Consider the following 27,842-nt stretch of genomic DNA (forward strand, 5'->3'; position numbering starts at 1 on the left):
TGTATGCACACACACACACACATGTATGTATGTATGTATGTATGTATGTATGTATGTATGTATGTATCACATCTATTGAGCCAAACAACAGCAGTAGCTTCCCCACAAGGGCCCATGGGGTTTGAGTGGGTTTATAGCACCAGGGGGGAAATCCCTCCTGTTAAATGAGCCCAAAGTCTGAGCACAAAGTGTTGGTTACCCCTGCTACACACTTGTCACCCTTGTGTCAGTGGGCACATCTTGCTTGGCCAGTCAGTTATATTGCCTGTAAGGACCCCAGCTGAGTAAGAAAGTTGATGAAAATGCTGTCCCAGCCATCTGCATAGCACCTTCCAGCAATGTGGGGGACAGCCAGCCGGAGGAAGCATCCAGCCCAGCATCAGTCTTCAGCAATAGGGTCTCGTCATCAAGTTCTGGTGGGCAACCAATAGCAGTGGCAATTGCTCGTATTGTTTTGGGGACCTCAGGGGCCTCCCCACTCAAAAGTTTGTAGGCAGATAGCCAACCTCTGGCATAGGGCTTTCATTTAACAGCTTATGGCTATCTTTATTCACCCAAACAGGATAGAAGAGGAGTAAATTCTAATTCTGGCATTGTCTTGGGTGACCCTGGGTAAGCCTGAGCAGTTCCATGGTGTGTGTGTGTGTGTGTGTGTGTGTGTGTGTGTGTGTGTGTGTGTGTGATTGACTCTGAAAGAGATATTTTGGAGAGGCAGAGAGGTGTAGGGAAACTGTTGTCATTGAGAGAGGAAGCCTGTATTGAGTGCACAGGCGTCTTGTAGTGTATGCAGAGTCTATCTGCTTCCCATGAATTTGTCCTTAGGGTTTTTTTTTTTTCCTTTTGGCTCAAAGTTGTTCCGTTGTGGTCTCACCTGAGAGTGTACATCTATTTATCACAACATGCTTTATTAAAAGAAACCACAAAGAGGGAAGCACAGCAATGTATGAAATGCCCAATGCACAGTGATTACTTTTTCTTTAAACAATCTGTTATCTTTTAATGGAGTCATAAATTAGAAGAGGGTCATTATGCTACTCATATATCTCTCTTCCACCCGAAGGTCTACTGCAGTGAATTATTTTGGATTTGGTTTGTCTGAAAACCCATCTTTGTTTAATTTTTATTATTGAACTATTTTTTTATCAGTTATAAAATTTAGGTCATAAATTTTTCTTTCAGTGCTCAAATGTACTCCATTATTTATGGTTAGAAATCAGTGTAGCCCAGGCCGGTCTGGAGCTTGCTCTGTAGCAGCTGGCTGTGAACTTACCTTCCACATGCTGGGATTGTAGCATCTGATGCTTTTGGTACCTCACCTTTTGTGACATAGCAAATGTCACACATGATGCTTTTGGTACCTTACCTTTTGTGGTGAAGCACTTTTCCTTGGATTCTTTCTATTAATGGTTTCAGCATCTTGATTGGTGTCCACATATGTGCATATTTATTTTCTTTGTAACTCACTGAACTTTGTGGCTACAAACACTTCTAGGAAAAATGGTTGAATTTTGGTAAGAACAGAGAGCTGTTAGATTTAAATTTGTCCTATCCAATTCCCCCTTCTCATGGCGACCCTGGAAATTAACAGTCCACAACACAATGAAACCAGCAGGATTCTAGCTACTAGAAAGGGCAGAATGGGGTTCTAGTTCCTTCAGTCTCGGTCCTGGAGATGTCATTATCTGACTTTTCTGGTACTTTCTTGGAAAGCCTGTCTTCATGTGCCTTGTGTCACCTGTTATGAACAGCTTTTTCCTTGGGAATTTTGCCCAAAACATTGAGAGATAAACACTGAAACTTCAGATTCCTGGATTGATAAATACCAATTGTAGTAAACAATGGTCAAACCACAAGCCAGAAAAAAAAAATCTAGGGACTGATGCATCCATAGAGGCCTTTCAGAGACTATGTCCAACATAGTCTAAAAGTACTGGAAGTCTAAAAAAGTACTCACATAGATTCTCAGGATTGTGTGCACGATGATCTCCCACAACAGAGAATAGGCTCAGAGATCTCACTTTTGATTCTTAGATCCTCTACCTAATCATGAAGGTTGTACAATCAGGAAGTGAAGGGGGAGGACAGCATTGTCAACACCTCCACTGAGTATTGAAATCATGCCATACACATAGTTCTTCAGCACAAACTAGAAAACACATCAATTCCAAGCAGCCAATGAAGTCCACAGTGAATACAAATCTCATGGAATTTGCTTCAAAAGTCACTGAACCAGGACCGGAAATAACAAATACCAACAGCCACAAACTGTAGGAAACGGGGAGAGTCTATATTGCACAGTTCTCTTTTGTATGAAGTAAAACTTCCATCTTCAACAGATACTTGAACAGCATGGAAGGAGATGAGAAAGCAGATACCATGTGCAGGAGAAGCATCCTTAGATGCAGAATGCGAAGAAGCCCAGAGTGTGGGCTCTCTAGACAATTCCTCTGAATTGGTTAAATACACCCAGGGAACCTAGGAGCATGTGAGGACACTAACTCAGGGTAAGATTCTATAAAAAAAGAGATATAATTTATAAATGAAAATAAAGAAGAGGACATAACTTAGTGGTAGAGTACTTGTCTAGCATGTGCAAGGCCCAGGACTTAAACCCCAATACCACCAAAAATTAAAGAAGAAAGCTAAATAGAAATGGTTGAGGTGTTACCTCAAACATTACCTCAAAATACAATAATGGAAACGAGATGTTTGCCAGGAGACTGAGCAAGTTGAAACAGACAGAAGGCAGAATGAACAAACTTCAAGATGGGTCAGTTGGAATCATGCAAAAAGGAAATGATGTAAACAGTGCCCAAGGCCAGCAAAGCCCTCCTTCAAAATGAGGATGAAGACACAACAGCCCCAGATACACAAAATACCAAGACAGGCTATTGCTAGAAAATTTCTCCTGTAAGAAATACTGAAAGGAATCATCCTGGCTAAAGTAAAAAATGACACTAGATGGTGTTTTAAGTTCAAATGACAAAATCCAAAGCATTTGTAAAAGTAACACGTGCAAATGGTGTTTGGTAATGACTGAAGGGCTGGCCAAGGATATATCCCAGTCAGTAAAATGCTTGCCATGTAGCATGAGGTCCTGAGTTCAGTCCTAACCATCCAGGTTGAAAGTGAGCATGGTGGTATGCACTTAAAACCCAGTGCTAGGGAGGCAGAGACAGGAGGATCCCTGGAGCTGGTTGGGCAACCATCCTGACTTAGCAAACCCAGGTTCCAGTAAGAGATGCTGTCTCTAAAAATAAAGTGCATGGCTCCTGAAGAATGACAGCCAATGACAGTTGCCTTCTGGGTTCCACACGCATGCACCTGCATATATATGTTGTCTCAGTTAGGGTTTCTATTGCTGTGAAGAGACACCATGACCATGGCAACTCTTATAAAGGAAAACATTTCACTGAGGTGGCAGCTTACAGTTCAGAGGTTCAGTCCATTATCATTTGTGGTGGGAAGCATGGAGGCATACAGACAGACATAATGCTGGCTACATCTTGATCAGAAAGTAACAGGAAGTGGACTGAGTGAAGCGTGAACGTATATGAGACTGCAAAGCTCGCCTCCACAGTGATACACTTCCTCCAACAAGACCACACCCATTCCAACAAAGCCACACCTTCCAATAGTGCCACTCCCTTTGGGGACCATTTTCTTTCAAACCACCACACATGTGAATATGATCACATACCTGCATACATATTCACAAGAGGTCAAAAGGTCAACCTATTAAGAAGACATAAAAATCATAAACATTTGAGCATCTAAGAATGTAGTCACAAAGTAAAAATGGATCAAATTAGAAAAACTGAAGAAAGTAGTGAGAAATTTTACTACTCTATTAATATTGAATAGGACAATTAGGCAGAATATGAACGTAGAAAGATTTAATAACACTATTAAACAAATAGTTCTGACATATACACAATACTCTAGCCAACAATAGCAGAACACACATTCTCCCAAGTGCATTAGACTATTCTCTGTGGTAGAGTTTATGTCAAGCCATATATTTATTGGTATAAAACTAGTATAGATAATTTAAAACAAAATGAAGAAGCTTATTTGGTGGCCACAGTGGAAGAGAATCATGAACACAAAAAGTCACAAACCTCACAAAGATATTTAAGTGACACACAAAGGCATTTCTTGGGAGGTAATTTTGATTGGTAATTCAGTGTACCTTAGGAGCATAAGTGCATTCACCTTAACAAAATATAAGCAAACCAAACTGAGCAACATGTACAAAAGGTTATAAACCATTGCCAGATATGATGTATCCAAGGGATACAAGGAAGAAATGATATGATATAATATGAAAATTAATCAATTAATCATATTAACAGAATAAAGTAAAAAAGGCATGTTTCATCTCAGTACAGGCAGAAAAACCATATGATAAAATTCAACACCCTCTTGTCATGAAATAAACTGGAAATAGAAGGAAACTTCTTCAGACTGGTGAGGAACCTCCATAAAAATCCCATTGCTAACATTATATACAATGAAAGGTTGAAAACTTGTTCTCAAGGTCAGAAATAAGACAAATCTGTTCATTTTCACTGTTTTTATTAGATGACATCCTGAAAGTTCTATTTAGCACAATTAGTCAGGGAAATAGTTTGTATCTGGTTTTAAAGAATTAAAATTATGTAATTTTAGATGGTATGGTCTTGTGTTTGGAAACCCTAAGGAATCTGTAAATATGATTAAGTGTGGTAGTTTGAGTGAGAACTGTCCCCCACAGGCTCAGGCATTTGAACACTTGGTCCCCAGTTGGTGGCACTGTTTGGGAGGTGGTGTAGCCTTGCTGGAGGAAGTAAGTTACTGGGGGTGGGCTTTGAGAGTGCTTAGCTTCACCCCCAGTTTGCTTTCTCTGCTCTGTGTTTACAGTTAGGACGTGATCTCTCAGCTTCCCACTCTGCCTGCTGCCCTGCCCTCCCCCACTCCTGACACTCACCATGATGGCCTCTCTCTCACTCCTGACACTCACCAAGATGGCCTCTCTCCCACTCCTGACACTCACCATGATGGACTCTCTCCCACTCCTGACACTCACCATGATGGCCTCTCTCTCACTCCTGACACTCACCATGATGGCCTCTCTCCCACTCCTGACACTCACCATGATGGCCTCTCCCCCACTCCTGACACTCACCATGATGGCCTCTCTCCCACTCCTGACACTCACCATGATGGCCTCTCTCTCACTTCTCAGGAACTGTCAGCCAACATGAACTCTATTTCTTAAGTTGCTTTTGGGCCTGGTGTTTTACCATAGCAATAGAAAAGCAAACTAACACAGAGACCTAGTAATGCAGATCATTACATTTATAGGCCACAGGGTGGATATAAAAATCATTTCTATTTCTATATAGTAGCAATGAACTGTCCAGAACAATTTAACACAGTCACTTCACTTAAGGAGGATCAAGTATAATAAAATACTTTAGGACGATTTTCACAAAGGAAGCCCAAAACTTACACCCTTAAGCCCACAAAACACTGTTGTAAGAATTAAGGGAAGCCTAAGTAAAAGGCAGGCAGGGCATCTTTGGTTCATATTATTGTAAAGGTTGTTTTATAATTTTAGTGCGTTCATTACCAGAATCTCAGCTTTGTTGGTGGTGAGGCAAACCAGTAATCCTAGCACCAGCAAGCCAGACCTGAGGCTCCCTAGAGCTTGCTGCCCAGTCGGTCTTGCCAAATTGGTGAGCTCCGGGTTCAGTGAGAGTTTCTATCTCCAAAAATAAAGTAGAACTTTATAGACTTGTAGCCCCCTCATACATGCATGCACATCTATGTCTATACATGTACTTATACATGTGTACACCACACACATGTCACACACACATACATCGCACACATGTACACAACAGAGATGGGGAGAATAAGTAAAGGCAACTTAAAAAAATGAGGGAGGGGCCTGGAAGGATGGCTCCACAGTTAAGAGCACTGGTTGTAGGCAGCTCACAACTACCTGTAACTTAGCTCTGGGATTATATAACACCTCTGGCCTCTGTGGGTACCCACACTAATGTACACATTACCCACATGCAGACAACACACACACACACACACACACACACACACACACACACACACACACACTTAAAAATAATAAAATAAAATTTAAAACATAAAAAGAAAGGACTCCAAAAGTATACAAGCAAGCTAAGAAGCATATGTAAACTGGAATAAATAAAAATTAAAACTTTTGAACTTCAAAAGACACTATCACGACAGTAAAAACAGCTGGGCGGTGGTGACACACGCCTTTAATCCCAGCACTCAGGAGGCAGAGCCAGATGGATCTCTGTGAGTTCGAGGCCAGCCTGGTCTACAGAGCGAGATCCAGGACAGGCACCAAAACTACACAAAGAAACCCTGTCTCGAAAAACAAACAAACAAACAAACAAACAAACAAACAAACAAACAAACAGTGAAAACAAATCCCTCATTGAGAAGAAACATTTCTAGGTATTTTCACATCCAATAAAGGCAAATTGAGACTATATAAGGAATAGGCATCATTAACAACCCAAATACAAATATCCCAAATAAAAGTGTACAAGAGTTTTGAATAGATCATTCTCTGAAGAAGAATACAGATTATTAATAAAGACACAAACAGATGCTGAACATATTTGACAATGGGGAGTGAAAAAAATCACAGCTATAGCAAACAGGAGAACAGTGAGAATAAAGACAGTAACTTGCTGATGAGAATGTGTGAAGTCGGAAGCCGTGTGCATTGCCGGGAGAAAGGGAAATGGAGCTGCGTTGGAACCCAGACTGTTTCTCAGGAATTTGAACAGAGTACTATGCAACCTAGCAACTACACTTTTAGATACAGCCAGGAAAAGAATATTTATCTACACAGTAATGCACACAATGTTCATAGGCTACTCATTATTCTTGAAACATGGAAACAACCCAAATGTCTGTCAGATGATGAAGAAAAAAAACAAAATATTGTGTATCCATATAATGGAATATTATGTTAGTATAAAAAAGGAATTAAGTACTGATACAGTACTTAATTAATGCAGAATACATTAAACATTAAAGCAGACACAAAAGGCTATGTATTGTAGGATTGCGCTTACCTAAACATTTCAGATTAGGCAAATCTATTGGAACAGAAATCTATAATGGTTGGTACGGATTTCAGAACAGTGAAGTGAGCAGCTGCTGTTGCTGAGGTTTCTTTTGGAGTGATGAAGGTATTTTGTGATGATGGTGGCATAATATGGTGCATGTGCTGAAATCTATTGAACTCCATACTTCGATGGATAAGTTGGATGGCTTGTCAGTTACAGCTCAGTTAAAAACGGTATAAAATACTTGATCAGTAAGCCTTAAAACCAAGTTCATCAAAAGCAAATGAAGTCTGAGAAACTACTGCAACCCAGAACATCCTAAAGAAACCTGACCACACACATGTGCACAATGGAATTCTTCAGCTGTGAAGAAAACCAAAACCATGGAATTGACAGAAAAATGGATGGAGTTAGAAATATAATACTGAGTGAGATAACCCAGACCCAGAAAGACAACTACTACGGGTTCTCTCTCATTGGTAGTTCTGGCCTCCAAATCGTCAGATGTAAGTATCTAACCAATTGTGACGACAGAAACCAGGAAAGGAAAAGAGACTTGGGGAAAAGAGCTTTAGAGAGGGGAACAGCAGGTCACAGGTGATGGGAAGAGGGAAATAGGAAAAACAGGGAGGACTTTAACTGGGGAGCATCAATAACAGAGAGGGGGAGGGAGGAAGGAGGCATAACTAGCACTAAGGATTTTTGAAAAAACCTCAGGGAGGCAGAGTATTTTATGTGTACTTAAAAGTACATATAGTGTATGTATACACACATGAAGTTACATCATTAGGAGTTATGCCAGATAGTTTCATGTCAACTTGACACGAGCTAAAGTTATCTGAGAGAGGGAACCTCAATGAAGAAAATGCCTCCATAAGATCAGGCTGGAGGCAACCTCGTAGAACATTTTCTTAATTAGTGATTGATGGGGGAGGGCCCAGCCGATTGTGAGTGGTGTCACCCCTGAGCAGGTGGTCCTGGTTTCTATAAGAAAACAGGCTGAGCAAGCCATGGGGAGCAAGCCAGTTAGGAGCACCCCTCCATGGCCTCTACATCAGCTCCTGCCTCCAGGATCCTGCCCTGTGTGAGTTTCTGTCCTGACTTCCTTCAGTGATGAACAAAGATAGAAGTGTAAGCCAAATAAACCCTTTGTTCCCCAAGTTGCTTTGGTCATGGTGTTTCATCACAGCAATAGTAACCCTAACTAAGACAGGATTGATGCCACACCCCCCCCCCCCCCCCCCCCCCCCCCCCGCCAAAGCCATACATTATCTAACAAAATCTCTAGTCCCAGGCATGAGAAACCTCAAATTGTTGGGTCCAGGAGTCTCAGAGATCTCCCAAAACAACATTGGCTATTGCCATTGTCTGAGGTTACCTCCCAGAATTTGAAAGTAAGTCCCTATTGCCGAAGACACCATAAACGCTGGACAGAGGACTTAGAGGAGTTGAGTTGGTCTGACCTGAAGCCTCTTCCCTGAGGACTAGCTCTGTAGTGTCTGAAGGTGCTATGCGGCCGCCAAGGGAGAAAAACTATCAACAGTCCTAGCCAGCTGTAAAGCCTATGAACTACAACAATGACCAGAGTGACAGGAAATCTAAAGGTGCAATAGTGGCGTTTATATCCTGGGGGTAACCAGCAGCTCTCTAACTAGACTTAAGGCCCATTCACTAGGAGGAATTCATGCCTGGAACTATCAACTTAGCCAACTCCCCATGGCTGGTGAGGCCCCGGAACCTAGAGGAGAACCTACTACTGCTGTTCTTTCCCATCAGTGTGATTCCCAATGGCATTCTAAATGTCCTTACACCCACAGAGAAGTGCAGCTCCCGCCCCCCATCAGAGAAGCCTCTTTTTGCAGCAGATGAAGACCGTTACAGCAACCCACACAACTGGTCAAAAAGCGGAAAGCAACGGACTGTGTGTGCCCAGGCCCAAATGATACACCTAAGGCTTGGGGAGCATTGCAGGAGAGGGGTGGAGCGATTGTAAGAGCCAGAGAATCAGGACATCTGCTGTGAGACTGTGTCCTTGATATAGAATAGGGAAAATGCACCCAGGCAATCTCAACAGCATGTCAACAAAGATGGAGGGGGGCGGGAAGCTCATGCCACAAACCAGTGGTTCTTAACCTGTGGGTCGTGACCCCCCCCTTGGTGGTTGACCGACCCTTTCACAGGGGTCACATATCAGATATCCTGTATATCAGATATTTACATTATAATTCATAAAATTATAGTTATGAAGTAGCAACAAAATTTTATGGTGTGTGTGTGGGGCTCACCACAACATGAGGAACTGTACTAAAGGGTTGCAGCATTAGAAAAGTTGAGAACCACTGCCCTAGACAAAGAACTGAGGGCAATTAATGGTTGCTGACAGAGAGGGAATTAGTTTTCCTTAGGTATGAGCCTCCTAATTGGTTATCCAATTCTAAGCCATCATCTCTAAAATCATACCTATAGGTGCAACACTAAATGGACTCAGCAGGTTGTGTTTATACATTTATATGTATATACACGCAACAAAAGCAAACAGCAGAGATAATACATGAAAGCGTAAGGGGGGGCTTGGGTGTAAGAGAAGGGCGATGGCAGGAGAGGAGAGTGGGGGCAGGGTATAGTAACAGGAGATCGAAGATGGTCAACGTACATCACACACGTTTGGAATGTCATAATGAAACCCATTAGTTTTAACAATTAGTAAGTGCCAATAAAAATGAATTAAAAAAGAAATAGGAAGAAAAGAAAAGAAAATGCCTACAAAATGAAATCTGATTTGCTGGATGAAATCCTGGATCATCAAAAAAACATTAGAGAAAAATGAAAGGAATCTGAATAATGTTTGGACTTTAGTTAATAGTGTATCAATATTGATTAATTGGCTCATTGACACTGTGCCAAGAACAGGAGAAGCATAATGTAAGGTGTATGGGAAGTTTCAGAACAACATCACAACAATCTAACATTGCTCTAAGACAGAGTTTACTTAGAAAAAAGTAAGAAATGACAGAGAAAACTGTAACTAGACTGTATTGATTGGATGGTTAGACATTTAACCCTAGCAATAAATAAGATCTTGAAGTTCCTCCTAACCACGCAGGCTGTGGTTTCTTATGTAGTTTAGCCATTTGGGGTTTGGGCTCCACAGACCAGGTCTCAGTGCAGACAAAGAGACACAAGAAGCCTTTAGAGGAAGGCACCTTCTCTAGATGTGTCTCCCAACCCATACATAAGCTGTGCTGTCCATCATCCTGTGGGGTTTGGTTTCCATCAGTAAATAAATGTACCTGCTGGTGGTAGACATGTTCTGAGCACCTGTGATGTCAAGCGTCTGGGAGAGATCAAGGAAAACTCAGTTCCAAGCTGCACATTCAGTAGTGGACCGCACACACCTGTGTACAACTGTAAGCCAGCGTGAGGAAGTGTGGTGCTCTCGGATCACGATGATAGGCCCTCTCTGAGGCTGCAGACCAGAGTGCAGTTCCCAGGGACTGCAATATGGGCTGAGAGGAAGTGCCAGTGGGAAGATCTTGTTCAGGGAAAGAGGAGGGGACACTTCCAGCAGAGGGGATGGCATTTGGAAGCCCCTGTGTCTGATTGCAGCAAGTATTTTTGGAGGAACTGAAAATTTGGAGGCAGAGGGCCCTGAGGTGTAGATACCAAGGTTGGTGCTCAGAAAGAGGGTGGTTGAGAGGAGGAATAGGAAGGGGCTCAATGACACTCGGAGGTCAGTGAGAGTGTTTGCTATGACAAGGATCTTGGCAAGATGCATATGACAATTCATGCCCAATCACAGAGAGTAGGATGGGATTTAGGAAGCAGTGACAGAGCCAGGAGACTAACAGGGATACTGAAGGCCCTGGATAAAGGAAGGCCTGCTGGGAGAGTCGTCTTGGAAGAGAAAAAATTAGGAGAGAAAATCAATAAGAAAGCTATGGAAGAGACAAATAATATAATTTATAGATGCGTATACCACAGGTACACAGTTAGCTAGACTAAAAAAAAAAATCCAAAGAAAAAGCAAAAGACAAAACAACTATTTAACCAGCCCAAAGTGTGTGTGTGTGTGTGTGTGTGTGTGTGTGTGTGTGTGTGTGTGCGCGTGCGCGTGCGTGCGTACGTGCGTGTGTGCTGGTGCACGTGTGCCACTGAGCTAGATTGGAGGTCAGAGGATAACTCTGGGGAGTTGCTTTTTAGCCTCCAAGCTTCAGGGTGATTCCCCTGTCTGCGCCTCTGGATCTCCTTCAGTAGTGCTGGGATTGAAGGGACATGCTATGGCATCTGGCTTTTGATGTGGGATCAGGGGGCAGACTCAAGAGTTAGGCTTACAGAACAAGCGTCTTTAGCCCACGGATCCATTTCTCTGCCCCTTCCTACTTTTTAAGGACCATTGTCTCTTGAACAGAGTCCGTGCAGTTCTTCAGAAGTTGCTTTACTTTTTTTTTTTTTTTTTTATCAGATTATACAAGTCGTGTCCCCCATAATTTGTGTCTGTTTTTCGCTTTGCTGATGACTGTGAAGTGGCACTTGTGTTGTGAAGTTAGACTAAAGGGAGTGTCAGAATGCAGCTCTCAGGCCAGCTTGGTTGGGTTGCCCCTGCTAGTGAGAGAAAGTCAAGACCTAGCCCAGCTCAGTGACAACAAAGGCCAGATGCAGGGTCAGCTGTGACCCTGGAGACAGACCCATAGCCATAGTGCATGCAGCTGCTGCCTGGCTGCGTAACGAAGATTGCTCAGCAGAAGCATCTTGGCTGTTTGAAATGCAGCCTTTGCAAAGTCCTTTATTTTTTTTCTTTACAAGTTTTTTTTTTTTTTTTTTTTTTTTTTTTTTTTTTTAAACTCAGGCATGCTTTTATGGCATTGGAACATTTTGCTGAATGACTTGGCACTATTGGCAGGCAGCACATTTCCAGATTTAAATTATAAGAGAAAAATCAGCAAGGGGTAAGTTCAGCTGCAGGCCACTGGATACTTACACTACAGTTCTCTCATGGAGCCCTGGGTTACTTTATCCCATGGGGACCAATTCTGCAAGGCATATTCAGCTGTGATGGCCCTGATGCTTGCTTTTATGGCTCTCAGCCACATTCAAATTGTGACTGTGTTGTTATCACATTGTAAACATTATTCTTAATATCAGAATGAAAATTGGGGGATGTATTAAGAATCAGCATGCAAAAAATGGGCCAAGTTGCCCTGGTCATTTTCCTCTGAGCACCTAGGGGCTGCAGGAGGTAAGTGCAGGTTGTAAACAAAGGGGAGAGACATTAGCCAATGTTTATTGACTTTATTTCAGAGTGCATCTAATGGATTAGGTTCTTGGTGGTGGGATAATTTGGAAGAAGCACACTGATGTTCTCTGATAAACAGCTTTCTGAAAGAGCCCAGAGCTCACACAGATGGGCCGGAGGCTTCCAGACCTTTTAAAACTATGATGGCAATTGCCACTTAAAACTGGTTTTAAATGTCTGGTTTGTCTAATTTTATTTTTAATAATGGGGAAGGACTAATGTGAAATTTTCATTTTAAATGGTGGCTCTCAGCAAATTTTTAATAACAAAAGTTTCAGCCATTTGTCCTGGAGATACCAGGTATTTGTGTGCCCAATCACAGTGGCCCCTGTGGTCCTAAGCAATTATGTTTTCTAATGACAGAATCCCACCCTGTTTATTTCCTCCACTCCCTTTCTTCTAGACCTACCTCAGCTCCTAGACCAAGGTGGTTTCCTGCCTTCACACTCAGGGATATTCCAGCCTCCACCCTGTTTAACCAGTTAGTTACCAGGACTCGTGTGCTCTGACCTACAAAGGTTTTAATGTGCTGCTTAGAAGGAAAAGATGAAAGGGAAGCCTTGGCCAGTTAGCTAAGATCCTGGGAAGTCTGGGAGCCAAGTAGCCATTTCTGTCAGGTTTAAATTTAAGTGACGAGGAAGCCAGTTGGTGAAGGGAAGCAAATACAACTGAAATGTGGAGAGAGATCAGATGAGAAGAGAGGGAGGAAGGAGGGAGGGGGAAGGGGAGTGGGGGAGAGAGGGAAGAGGCAGATACACTGCCTGGGGTCCTGATGGTCTCCAGGCTAAGTCTAGCTTGTTCATCTTTAACACAAAACTGATTTTCCTTGTAGTCAACTGAACGGGGCTCAATCAGTACCGCCAATGAGTAGTTATCTTTATCAACGCTATCTGCCTGTGTGGCTGGCAATGGTTAAATCTGGCAGGTGGTCCAAACCCAACAAGCAGTCAAGTCATGAAACTGGTTTCCAGTCATAATGAAATTTAGAGCTGCTGCTTTGGCGTTCAGTCTTCGTGATGGTCAGGCTCCAAAGGCTGGTTACACTGTGGAACCAGGGTGTTCCTGCGTGAGTGTGATTTTTCTCTCATCCTTAAAACTCTGGTACCTTCTGGCTTACTAGTTGGCTTTCCCTACAGCACACCGACTATGAGAAACCTACCTGTGTCCTGGACGGCTGGACTGAAGAAAGGGGGGGTTGTGAAACAAGGCGGAGGGTGTGAGCGTGTCTCTGATGACTAAGACGGCGCCCATGTAGGAGTCGATCCAGTAATAAGGTGCCTCCCGCTAGAGCTTGAGTTGTTTGCAACCCCCCCACGCTTTTTAGCAAACCTTGTTTTGAATGTCAGAGTGCACAGAGTTGGTCTCTGGGGTTGGGCTAAATTCGACTCCGTGGGAGAATCAACCTAGACTTCCAAATGTGGTCACCTCAGCACAGTGGGTGGTGCAAGGCCAGTTTTTCCACTCGTGCCCTGTGGACTTGTGGGGATCTCACCCAGAAATGAGAGATGCTAGATGCCATTTTAAGGCAACCCAAAAACGTTAGTTGAAGAAGGATCCTGAGACAATGTCAGGCAGTCCTCTGATGGGGCAGGGGTGGAGGGTGAGGCTTCTTAAGTTTCAGTCTAGTTTGGGAAGAGTGACTCTGTAGTAATTTAAAGGCAGCAGGGACTCTAACATAACCCAAAGGGGATTCTGGGTATTATGACTTGATATCAGGGTTTCTGTAATGTGCAGATGATAGCATAATCTGATGATTACGTTATCAGAAGCTGATAGTTATGTTTAAACACTGACCCAATTTCAGGAGTGACCTAAGCCAGGATGGCCAAAGAGAAGGGCAGTCTGGCAGAAAGTCAGGAAGATCTCCTAGTCCTCCTCAGGGGCACAGTGGAAGATGATGTTCATGCAAAGCCTGTTGTTCACATGAAGTCTCTTTTGGAATGATCCTCTGGGTGAAGCTCATGTATATAATTCTGGTCATTCCTTTGGTTTGAAGAGAACTCGTTATGGATTTATCAGGCAAGTGTTATCTCAAGTATCATGTGGCTGTGGATACAGTCGCTGATGAAAGTCTCTGTCCTTGTACCCTTGTAGGGTTTTCTTTCCAGAGGGGAAAAGCTTGAGCATAAATCTTGACCCTACTGGTTTCTAGCATGCTGTATTAGTCTACCTAAAAACAACAACAACAATAACAAGCCAAAACCTATAACAAAGTGCTTGAAGCAGGCTAAATCTATAAAGACAATAGATTTGTTTAGCTAAAAGTTCTGAAAGTGAAAGATCCAGGGGCCAACTCTGGCTGTGGTCTTCATTGGCAGAGCCCTGAGGTGGCCCATGGAAAGAGATATGGAGCATTTGTGATTGGTTTCCGTCTGTCTTTTTATAAAGCAACCAGGCTTTAATCATGGAGGCTGAACTCTAGTGACCTTGATTAAACATAATCCTTTACAAAGGCCTCACTTCTAAACACCAGGCTGGGTTAAGTCTCCACTCTGTTAATACCAAGAACACGTGACTTAGGGATTAAACTCTTTCAGAACAATGATTGCAACTAGAGATCATTATGTTAAGCAAAATAGGCTTCACTCAGAAAGATAAATATCACATTTTCTTTCATATGTAGACTCTAGAAAGTGTGTGTGTGTGTGTGTGTGTGTGTGTGTGTGTGTGTGTGTGCCATGAAACTAGAAAGGGGAGCTTGAGAGAAAGGAAGAGAGGTTAAGGGGGGGGGGGGTGAGTGAGAGAAAGCAAGAGAGTGATGGAATACACGTGACGTGAGAGCAGAGAGGAGACTGCTAGTGGGGAGATAGGAGACCATTAAGAGTAGGGTGAGGATCTGGGGAGGGTAGTGGAGGAGGGTGATAAATAAGAACCAAGCCAAATGATGCATATGTAGAAAATGCCATAATGAAACTCATTACCTTGTGTGATAATACTTTTTCAATCTTACTTATTCTATGTGTGTGTTTTGCTTACACGTGTGTGTCTGTGTATCACATATGTGCCTAGTGCTTGAGGAAGACAGAAGAAGGCACTGGGTCTCCTGAAACTTGAGTCATAGATGATGTGGGCCACCATGGGAATGCTTGGAACCAAACCTGAGTCTTCAGGAAGAGCAACAAGTGCTCTTAACCACTGAGCCATCTCTCTGGCCCCTTGGTACACTAATTTTAAAAATAGTAAAAAAAAATTTTTTTTTGCATGCCTCTTAAAACAAAACTCTTGTGTGAGTTCCTGGGGAGAAACCACAGCTGATTTGAGTTGCTTCATGGTAGCTGGTAACCATTCTGTGCCAGCGCTTTCTGTACGTGTAGCCTGGGATGACAAAGTTGTGTTTACCCCCAAGTGGTCAGACCCGACCACAGGTTACAGCAGCAAGTGCTTGATGGTGAGAACCAAGTATTAGTGTTCCACATAGAAGCAAGAGAAGGAGCTTTAGCTGCTGCCCAATGGCAGCTACTGGAACACTGCAAATAATGATGCATCGGGTCCTTGCATCACACAAGCAACAGCTTAAACAAAGCCCATTCCTCAAAGGGATGGATTCAAAACTTAGGAAAGACCAAGTCTCAGAAGTTCATGTTCAAGCAAATGCTAGAACACCCTGTAGAGCTAGGTGGATCACTCTTTCCCACAGAGGGGTCCTGCATGGCATTAGTGTGCTGCGAGCAAATTTGTATCTTGTTAGGGTCCGACTTCTTTGGTGGGTTCCAAATGGATATGGACACCACACTTAGCTCTGTGTTGGGGAGAGTGTTTTAGCAACTCATTGTTTCATATGAGAACCTGAGAATTCTATAATTTCTGATCTGAGGTTAACCTAAACCAGGCTGTTTGAACTGGCCCACCATGGCAGACAAGGAAGCAAGCATGTTTCCCCTCAGAGCGATCCTTGCATGGACCTGGAGTAGGGGCTAATGGACGGCATTGGTTTTGTGATGTCTATAGTCACAATGCTCTTTAAATAGAAAGCTGTTTGTTTATCCCAGATGCTTCTAGTTTTTATGGTCTGCATCTTTAACACTTCCAAATATGGCTGTGAAGAAGATGGGTACATATTCTTTCTGTGTTGGAGCAAAGGCTTCTTGGAAGGAGGACTGTATTGCCGATAAGAATGGCAATTCATTTATTGCTTTCTTGACCCTGTGTCATCAAGGGAGTGTCAAAAGCCACATGATGCTTCTGAGCCCCTACAATATCTTTTTCACATTTGGGTCTCTGATTTAGCTGACAGATGTTAAAACACAAACATAGCCAGATAACTCCCCAGTGACAGTACACATGCAAACACTGCAGTTACCCCAGCCTGGGGCAAGAGCTCACTGACTCTCAGAATCTCCCCTATTCAGTCCTTACTTTTTTTTTTCTTGTGGTCTATTATGGGTCAGGCTAATTCCATCTCTCATCCATATCCCTAAGAAAACATGCAGATCTAGAGCTCAGGAGATCAGGGAAATATTGGCAACAACAACAGATAACCTTTTGTGGCTGTCAGGGCTCAGACATAGCAAAGTTTGGCTTTGAAAAGAAGACAAGGAAGGTGTGAGATCAGGAGAGAACATTGGAACTCACCCAGTCACTCTCTGGATTGGGGAGTCTGGGGCCCCAGCAACATCACCAGCATGGCATCACAGTTGGAGGTAGCAGGAACCCCGGAAACTTAGCTCTCTTGATTCCTATTCAACTCTTTCTCCTTTGGGTCCTGCCATATGCAGCTCCCCTCCTCCCTGGGGGTGGGGGTTCCCCTTGAAACTGATGCTGGGGAGAGGAATACACAGTGGGGGGCTTCCACAGGGACTCTGGCTCTCTTCTGTCTTTGGTACACCTCATCTAGGCTTCACATGCTCATTTCTTTTGAAAAATGTTCACCTTGAACATTGATAGATTTAAGGCCTATCAGAGAGAGTGTAAACCTGTGAACTGATTAAGTCAGGCAGGAACAGAATTCATCTGCTGTTCCTTGTCATAGCACTGCTATTCATCTGAATACTGCTGGAGAGTCAAGAGCCAGGGCACCATGCCTTCAAGGAGATCTATTTAGATGTCTGAGTTAATTTTGTTTTAAATGTCTTATATATGAATTTTCTCTGATGCTTTTTAGACCTTTCTGGCATTATCCTGTTGTGTTTATTTTCACTATCATTATCATTTTGTGTGTGCTTATGTGTGTGCACATTATGTGGTATATGTATGTGTTTGTGTGTACGCACATATACGTGTGGGTGTGAGTACATGTGCGCACATGTACGCTGAGGCCAAAGGTGAATGTCAAGTGCCTTCCTTGATTCCTTTCTCCTCCACTTCTTGAGATAGGGTTTCTCACTGAATTTGGAACGCACAGATTAGCTGGGCCAGCTAGCCAATGTCTTTTCAATCTTGCCTCTGCCCACCTCCCAGTGCTGGAGTTACAGATGTGGGGTGGGGGGTGGGGACCACACCTGCCTTTTATGGGGGTGCTTGTGGTCAGACTCAGGCTTCGCGCTCACGTGGCAGGTACTCTACCCACTGAGCCGTCTCTCCAGCCCTATAATTTACCACACTGAAGAGTCTTTACATTTTAAGCTCACTAGAGGCCACCCTCAGAAACACTGAGGTGGGAGTGAGGACAGTTCTTGGGCTCATATAGAACATGATCCATGATCCTCGTGTGTAGAGAGAGCCATCTCCTTCAGATTCCTCCAAAATGAGGCCTAAAAGTCCCCCTGAACTGTGGCTGTTGTCAGTCTCTTCCATTTCCCGGGTCCACCATTGCGCGTCCTAGTGAGATGCCCCTGTCCTGGCCCATCCACCTCTTTCTCTTTTTCTTTGTGTTGTTTCTTAAACATGACTTTTCTCAGTGACAGGGTATTTCTCACTGCCACTTTGGGAGTTGGGCCTAGATGGAGGAAGTGTGTGTGTGTTTGTGTGTGTGTGTGTGTGTGTGTATGTGTGTGTGTGTGTGTGTGTGTGTGTGTGTGTGTAGGTTGTGTTGTTCCAGGTGCTTTGCTGGCTTTGATTTCAGTATACAGCTAGGTGAAGGGACTCTTCTGCCATATATGCCTGCTGCTGTGTGCTTGGCCTGAGGTCATGGGGCCAAGATACCGTGGGCCAAAATCATGCTTCCTCTCTGAAGTTGTTTATGTCAGGAATTTTGGTCACCATGGTGAAAAGAGAGCCAATACAAATGACATGTTGAGGGCATAATGTCCTATCCTGGGGTCTCCTGGTGAAATCTCGAAGAGTGCCTTGAAGAGTGTAAATACTAAGACGATGTCACCTCCTCCTGGCCTCGGACCCAGGCAGTGTATGCAGAGCCAGGATTTATTTTATTTAGGATTAATTTTTAGTTGAATCTGGATCTCTACCTTCCAGGTTACAATTTTGACTCTTGACAGAAGGATATACAACTGTAAGGACATACAGTTGTGGGCACTGCCCAGACAGAGTCCCTCAAGAAAATGATGTCTTGAAAGTTGTTCTTTGTTTTTGTTTTAGGACAGATTCTCACTGTGTAGCCCTCAGCAACCAGTGCACACTCTCCCCTGCACCCCAGTGTGAACAACTGATATTTATTACAGGGAAACCTCCAATTGGTGGGATTTTATTTTACACGTTTTGAGATTTAAATCTTAAAATTATTTGCATTTTAGTTATAAATTGTTAGTAGGTAATATAATCTCTTTAGTAGTCAAGGCCGCTGAAGTCCTTAAATAATTCAGGTAGGAGCCCTCCCTCCAACCCAGAGTGCTGTGGTTTTTACCGCCACACTTTCTGGTGTGTCCCTACCTTATCTTGTTTCTCATTATGGTGAGGATGCATAAAGATCTAGATCAGGCTTGGTTTCCAGGGTTTTGGACAGGGTGCTGGGTTCTGGGTGTTTGGTCCTGGGTCTTGAGTGCTTGGTGCTGGTTATTGTTGTCAACCTGACACAGGCTCGAGTTGTCTAGGAAAAGGGAACCTTACTTGGGGGATTGCCTCCATCAGATTGGCCTGTAGGCAATCCATGGGGCATTTTCTTGCCTGATGATTGATGTGGGAGGGCCTAGCCCATTGTGGGTGATGTCACTCCTGGGAAGCAAATTGAACTCTGTACCTGGGGAGTACTCAATACCCTGGGCAGTACTCTGTACCCTGTGGAGTACTCAGTACTTTTTGTCTGATGTTGCTGACTAGACCTAAAAAAAAAAAAAATCCCTTAAAACCTACTGGGATTAAAATGTAGCAAAAAAGAAAGAAAGAAAGAGAGAGAGAGAGGAAGGGAGGGAGGGGGAGAGAGAGAGAGAGAGAGAGAAAGAAAGAAAGAAAGAAAGAAAGAAAGAAAGAAAGAAAGAAAGAAAGAAAGAGAGAGAAAGAAAAGAGCAAACAGAGCAAGCCATGGGAAGCAAGTCAGTGTGCAGCATTCCTCCATGACTTCTGAATCAACTCCTGTGTACCAGGCTTTCTCTCTCTTTTGGGGCTACCACCCAGCTCCCAAATCATGACATAGAGATTTATTATTAGTCATGAATGCTTGGCCTAGCTTAGGCTTGTTTCTGGTTAGCTATCTTTTACTTAAATTAACCTGTTTCTTTTTTTAAATCTACCTTTTGCCTCAGGACTTTTTACCTTCCTTTCCTCCCGTATAACTTACTTTTACTGCTTCCCATGTCTGCCGGCTGGGGCCTGCCTGGCTTCTTGCCCCAGGGCATCACTCTCATTGACTCCTCTTTCTTCTCTCATTCTTCCTTCTTTCCTATTTATTCTTTCTGCCTGCCAACCCGCCTATCCTTTCTCTGCCTAGCTAGTGGCCATTCAGCTCTTTATTAGGCCAATTAAGTGCCTTAGGCAGGCATGGTGAAACAAATGCAACACATCTTTACATGATTAAATGAATGCAGTATAAACAAAAGTAACACACCTTTAGGCAGTTAAAATAATATTCCACAGCATAAACAAATGTAAAACCTCTCTACCTACTTAAAATAATATTTCACAACACTCCTGCCTCCTGGTTCCTGCCTTGAGTTTCTGCTCTGACTGCCCTGTAAGCTCTAAGATGAAATTAACTCTTTCCTCCCAGTCGTGTTTGGTCAGGATGTTCTATCCCAGCAATAGAAAGCAGACCGGAGCAGGAAGCGTGCATGTTACAGCAGGCTGCCTTTTCTCATGCTTTTTCTTCCCAAGGTTTCAATATCTGCAGTTGACTACAGTATGAAAATATTAAAAAGAATATTCCATAAATAAGGATTTTCAAGTTTTCAATTGTATGCTGAGCCCTTCTACCCAGTCCTGCTAACATGAGTCCTCCCGTGGGCTACATCTACCTACCTCCCTGTTAGTTATTTAGTATCTATTTCAGTTATCAGATCAACTGTTGTGGAATTGCAGTGCTTGCATTTAGGTTCCTCTTGTGTTACTTAAAAATGACCTCAAAGCACAAGGAGAGTGATCTGGCAACTTCATTACCGTAGATTGCTACGTAAAAAAATGTAAATTTTTTTGTCTATTGTTTTTCAATGTTGCTAATCTATTACTGTCTCTATTTTATAAATTAATGTTTCCATAGCGGTATGTAGTATTTATAGGGAAAATAGTGGCTGTATGGGGTTAGGCATTATTTACAGTGTCAGGCATCCACTAAGGGGCTTGGAAAGCGTCCCCTGTGGATAGGGCTGCACTGTTGTATATGCTTAAGAAAGGATGCCACTGGACTACAGAGGCCCCGGGAAGGGAGCGTTTATCTCTTTTATATGAATAAAGCTCTGCAGTGAGGTCAGGGCAGGTACACTAAAGCTTTATTTGATATGTCCTTTCTCCAGAGCAGAGTAAATCACCATTCCTAATTACAAGCATTTAGAAGGCCAAAGGTAGCAATCCATTCTGGCTACATAACCCCCACCCCACCTCCATGAATCAAAATCAGAGTTTTGGGGAGGTATTTATATATCCATATCCACAGCAACGTTATTCACAATAGGTGAGAACTGAAAGTAATCTAGACATCCACTAAGTGCTAAACAAACTTGATATAGACAGGTGTGACTTATACATCACCTTAAAAAGGAGAATGCAGCCATGTTCGTAGCATGGGTGGACCTCGAGGCATTAGGCTAAGTTAGTAAGCCACGCATCTAATGAAAAATGACGTGTGACTTAAGTTCTGTGAGGTCTCTAGGGTAGTCAACATCATAGAGGTAGGAAGCAGATCGGTGTCTGACAGGCACCAGGGAGGAAAGAACTGGACATTGTTTATGGAGAGTAGAACTTCAGCCTTGCAAGATGAACATGCTCTGCAGGTCAGTTACACTGTGGTGGGAAGCTGTATGACACTGTAGAGCTGTGCACTTGAAAATGGTTCAGCTGGCCAACTTTGTGGAATGCATGTTTCACTCTAACTGAGGAGAACCCAAATTCAAATTCCCAGGTTAAAGCGTGGGTTAACTAAATTGGAATCTTTGTGTGGCCATGTGTGTTTTTTAAGTTTCTCCAGGTTAAGTCAAGGGGGGAAAGCAGTGGATCAGAGGCAGGTTGTACAATCTAGAAGGACTACAGAAAGAATGGAATAATGGGGGGGATATGACAAGTCAAATGGCCTGAAACTGTCAGTGATGGGTTAGTATAGGGGAAGAAGGACATCTCCTTGCCCTAGACACACTGGGAACCATGGGAGATGTGTCTGGAGAGGCATCTAGAGATCTGCTGTAGGAATCCAAGCTCCATTGTGCATTAAAAATATACATTTAGGTGGACAATGGGGCGGATCAGAGGGTGACGGTGATTGCTGCACAGATCTGACAACCTGAGTTTCATCTTTTGATCCCACAGTTGAAAGAGAGAATTGATTCTCAAAGGTTGTCCTCTGACCGCCACATGTGGGCTGTAGCGTGTATACCTCTGTGCAGCGCGCGCGCGCGCACACACACACACACCTCTAGACACATTCACTTCCACAATAAAAAATAATAAACGAAAACTAAAAACATTTGTTTTGTTAGTTTTTTTAAAATATATATAATTGGTAAGATTTTATGTATTTAAGGTCTACAACATAATGAATTCATGCACATATACACAGTGTAGTGGTTAACACATATTAAGAAATGTGTTTCTACATTTCCCATCTGTACCTCAGAACTCATACTTGGTCTTCCTGTGACTAAAAGTTTGCAGTTTTAGATCATGTCTCTATGCCACACTCACATCCGGTCAGGACTGTATCACTCTCTAACTCTTTGAGCTGAACACTTCAGATTTCACATGGAAGTGAGATCAAATGGTATTTGTCTTCCTGTGTCCAGCGTATTTCACTTGATACCATGTGCTCCAGGATGATCCATGTGCTCCAGGATGATCCATGCCATGAATGACAGGATTTCTTTCATTTTACGGCTGAATACTATTCCAATGTATACAGATGAAATCTTGACTGGAACTCAGGTTTTTGCCAAACATTGGCAACTGTAGAAAATGCTGCAATGGACATCAGGCTGCAGAGATGGCTTCGGGATACAGAGATAATTTTCTTTGGATTTTATTTTTTTTTGAAGAGTAAACATATAAAAAGCCCAAGGGAGAAAAATTTCCATTATAGAGAAAAAATATGCCTAATTTTGAGTTCTTTTGGAAAATGCATGTGTAAGGGAGCTCAATCTGAGACTCCTTCCCTTGCTGTTGGGATGTTCTATGCCTCCTTCTCAAGACCCTTTTAGAAAGCCAGTAGTGAATGAATTCACACTGAAGTGGTAGAAACTTCACAGGCTATGCCTTTGAATGGCATTCCGATTTTTAGGAAACTGAATCAGTAGAACAGCTATTTGGTGTAAAATAATAAATTTAATTTTTTACTGATACATCAGACACTGTGGGTCAGGCCGTCGATGTCACTTCTCCGGGAGGGGCTGGTGGGTGGAAGATGGCAGGCCACATTTGTGGTCCAGCCTCCTAGACAAATTAGTGTGATACTAAGTATGCCACTTTCCTGTGTTGCTGGATTATTATGTTGAGAAAAGCAGAGTCATAGCCCCCAGTTCACAGAACATCCAACACAAAGTCTTCCAAGCCAGGCTCAGACACTTTCCCCCAAATGGTTCTTTCAAAGCCTGGACTGCGATGCTCCTGGGTGCATGCTATGACTTAAACAATGCCATCATGCTTATTTTGAACAACTTAAACAGGAAATCTCAGCTAGTCCTGAAAATGAGGATAAGAGAGCCAGGCAAAGCTCTGCAAAGCATGTAGGGTTGCTGTGTTTTTATATATCACAGAATCTGGTATGGGTAAGGGTGGGGCAAACTGCCGATTGACTGGAGGTGGAATAGAAATCACTACTTGGTGTCTCAGTAAACTATGTGTAGATGGTTTGTTGATAAAAAAAAAAAAAAAACCAATAGGGCCTGGATCCCGGTCCCCATTTTGTCACTTCTTAGTTCTATGACATTGGCCCAGACACTTGAGTTCCCCAGAACTTATTTCCCATGTGTGAATGGGCACAGGAAAACTTCTTATACACATGGCTTTATTTGCCTTAAAGGAAACAGCAGACCTAAAGTCATAGAAGACTCTAACATACTCTACAAATACAGAGAACAATCATTTTGAAAACACTGGGCTTTGTAGAGGATCGTTTGAGTTAGGGCGAATTCATCATGACACACGTCTCTGTTGGTGAAAACTGAAAGTAAAACTCATATACTTGAGCTATGAAATTAAACTCAGCGATTTGAGTTACACTGGCTTCAATAAGCAGTGCACTAATGTCAAGTGGGAAATATAAAGAGCAAACACAGCAGGGGAGTGGTCAGTCATGCCTCTGGCCTCCTGGTGTCTGGTATTTTCAGTATTTCCCCCGGGAAATCCACATCAACACCATGGTAAAGCCCATCACTAACTATCTGCAGACCAGGTACTATTAGGGGCACACACACGGATGTCCACTGGTTTATTTTACCAGGGGTGTGTGTGTGTGTGTGTGTGTGTGTGTGTGTGTGTGTGTGTGTGCTTAATGCCCTTATCACACACTTAATTCTCAACAAAGACTGCAAACACTTAACTGACCAATATTTGGGGTGAGTGCGATTAACTTTAACATGCACAGCCATCAGGAACTCTGTAGACAGCTTCTTGAATCCTGGTTTTAAGTACATGTCTCTCTTTCTTTTTGTCTCTTCCAGGAGGGCTTTAGGAGCCCAGACAAGGTCTTGATGTGTAGTATAGGGTGGACTTGTTCTTATTACCATGTAACCTTTAAACTCTTGATTCTCTGGTCTCAGCTTTCTGAATGTGGGGATGCTCAGCTTTAGGTATGATTACTTTTATTTTAAACATTGTGTGTGTGTGTGTGTGTGTGTGTGTGTGTGTGTGTGTGTGTGTGTGTGTGTGTATGCATACATGCTCACACAATGAGGTGCATGTGTGGAGGTCAGGACAGCTTGCAGGAATCTGTTTTCCTTTCCACCGTCTGGATGGATCCTGGGGATCCATGTCGGTTATCAGCTTTGGTGGCAGACACCTTTACCACTGAGGCATCTGCCACACTAAACATGTTTCTTAATAGCACATCACACACATGCTCAATATTAGCTTGATGGAACACTAGTCCTTGTATTCTTTTCAAAAGAAGCCCGACCGACCGACCGACCGAGCTTCTTACAGCACAGAAACCAGAGCTGAGCTCTATTTGTCTGGTATAAAGGCGGTGCCGGGGTCTGGGAGTCTGTGTTCTCTGTGCTTCGAAGGACCCAAGTATTGACTACAAGATTGGAAAAAGTGACAAAGCACCCCACACTATTTCATTTGTTTACTTTTTATCCTCTTCAAAGTGTGGCTAAAGTGTTAAATATACTAAAATTACAAGGGACAAATGGCCTTCTCTTCTGTTCAAATCAATGTATCCTTTCGAAGTAACTTTCTTGATTCTAATTTACAAATGCCATACTCTGGGCAAAGTAGTGATAAAAGCCAGATATATTCAAGAAAAAGCAAATAAACATATCAATGGTGATATGCATACATCATTATACATGCATTGCTTCTGTACTCAAAAAGAAAATTAAATAGGAAAATATTACTCATCTCAGAGAAAAATAGGGTAGAGATTACAACTTGGGGACCTCGCAATATTTTGTCCGTGTGCATTTTGTCAGAAGGCAATTTGTCTACGCTGGAAAAGGATATGGTTTGGCTGACTAAACTGTGGAGTGATGCAAGCGATAGGCAACGATAAAAATGCTTAGGGGAATTTTCGGGGTGCTCAAGTAAAGTGTAAGTGCTGTGTGGGTGTAAAGAGCAGACTTTTCTCTCTGCACCCTTTCTTTGGGGAGGGAGCATGTTTTTCAACACCGAAAGCTGCTGACATTTTATGACACACTCTGGGCGATTAAATCACAAGTTCCGAGGCCATTTGTAAACAGTCTTGATGGTGGAATATAAACTTGTTTGTGCATGCTTGGACGTGCTCATTGGCATGCGTCTTACTTTAGAAAGCACACTGAGTATTTTCGTTTGGAATCCGTTGTTCTCTGATCTGAGAGCAAAGGATGAGAAGTCAGGACTGGCTTATTTCCAGGGAAAGTTTGAAGGATCATTCAGGAGTCTCTCAATCCTTTACAGAATTCGCTAACTAGCTACTATGCCTGGAATTCTGACAAGAAGCCTTCCTTGCTCCTCAGCGCTGGAGTTGGAAAACCTGTGGGGACACTCCAGAGAGGCTGGTTGCCACAACTCCTTCTTAGTGTCTTCGCTGGTAAAACAAGGCTTTGCGGGAGGGACGCCTGAGAGAGTTTTGTGGGCATGAAAAGAAAATGCAAGCTAAGTGCTCCATACGGTGATCAACAGTGACAGATTTTTGGTGCTGTGACCTTGTGTGAGAACAAAAAAGAGGAGAACTGAGAAGTGGGGCGTTTGCTTCCCTCCCTGGCTACGTGTACCTTGTGAGATGACTAGTCCATACACAAGGAGGCTTGGTCTTTCCTTGCCCAAGAAGACTTCTCAGAGGAGTCAGTGAAAGGATCTCAACTAAGATAGAGCAGGTCGTGGTGGAGACCCCACACTCAAAAGGCTTTTCAAAGCACTAGGTTGTCTGTTTGATGGGGTTCCTGAAATCTGAGTGAAGTTCGTAAAGTGGCCAGGTGAGAAACCGGGGTGCTGACAGGTAAAGGTGTTCTGCAATGTGCTCAGAGAGCAGGCTGAGCGAGCCAGTAAGCACCCTCCCGCCTCCAGGTTTGAATTCCTGTCCTGACTTCCACTGATGATGAACAGTGATGTGGAAGTGTAAGCCAAATAAACTCTATTCTCCCCAACTTGCTTTTAGTCATGGTGTTTCATCACAGCAATTATAACCCTAAGGTATATATATATATATATATATATATATATATATATATATATACACATAAATTTATATATATTATATATATAAAATAAATTTATATATAAATATATATAAAATTTATTTAATAAATTTATATATATAATAAATTTATGTATATATATACATAAATATATATATATATTATATATAAATTTAGCTTCACATTTGGGTAGCTTTTATTGTCAACGTGACATACCCTGGGAAAAGGAAACCTCAGTTGAGGAGTTGTTTCCCAAAGTCCCAACTAGACATCTTTTTTGGCCAAGTGAAACCTCCAGTGCCAGGAATGGGTTGCATCTAATTAAGCCATTAACCAAAGGGGCCCTCAAATAACTCAGGTTATTGCCAAGGCTATTGGTTGCTCTCCACAACTTGATGGTAAGGCCCTATTGTCAAAAACAATGCTTACATATCTCATTGAACGCAGAGAGGTTGAACTGGTCTCTAACTGGAAGCTTCCCCACTACTGACTAGTGTTTATGGTACAGGCAGATGCTCTGAATGCTACCAGAGGAAAAAGGTAAATATCAACCCAGCTACAAACCCTATGATGATCTATATTGGTGACCTGCCTGCATGATGGTCTGGTACAGCATGGCACAGACATTGAGTCACCAACCGTTATCTGATTGGATTTAAGACTCACTGCATGTGATGGAATCCACACCTGACACTGTTCAGGTGGCCAAGAACCTGAGACTGAATAGGCCAGGGACTTGGGGAAAAACTAAATACTATGGTTCTCCTGAAAATGACTCCTAACGACGTTCTGATATACCCATAGATCTGTGTCTCACTCTGATACCATCAGACAAGTGTCTTCCTGAAGTAGATGAGAACTAATACAAAGACCCACAACTGAATACTGTGCAGAGAGTGATACATCTTGGAGCACACAGTCCTAAACAGGATGTCTTCATTAACTCCCTCTCCTTGGGGCTCAAAGAGCTATGCAGAAGAGGAGGCAGGAAGATTTTTAAGAGCCAGAGGGTGTGGAGGACACCAAAGAAACAGTATCTTCCAGACATACAAGGACTGATTCACATATGAGCTCATATAGGCTGTGGTAACATGCACCGGGACTGCACATCTCAACCAGCACTGAGATGAG

Source organism: Peromyscus maniculatus, chromosome 9, assembly GCF_049852395.1.
Source record: "Peromyscus maniculatus bairdii isolate BWxNUB_F1_BW_parent chromosome 9, HU_Pman_BW_mat_3.1, whole genome shotgun sequence".
Lineage (NCBI taxonomy): Eukaryota > Metazoa > Chordata > Mammalia > Rodentia > Cricetidae > Peromyscus > Peromyscus maniculatus.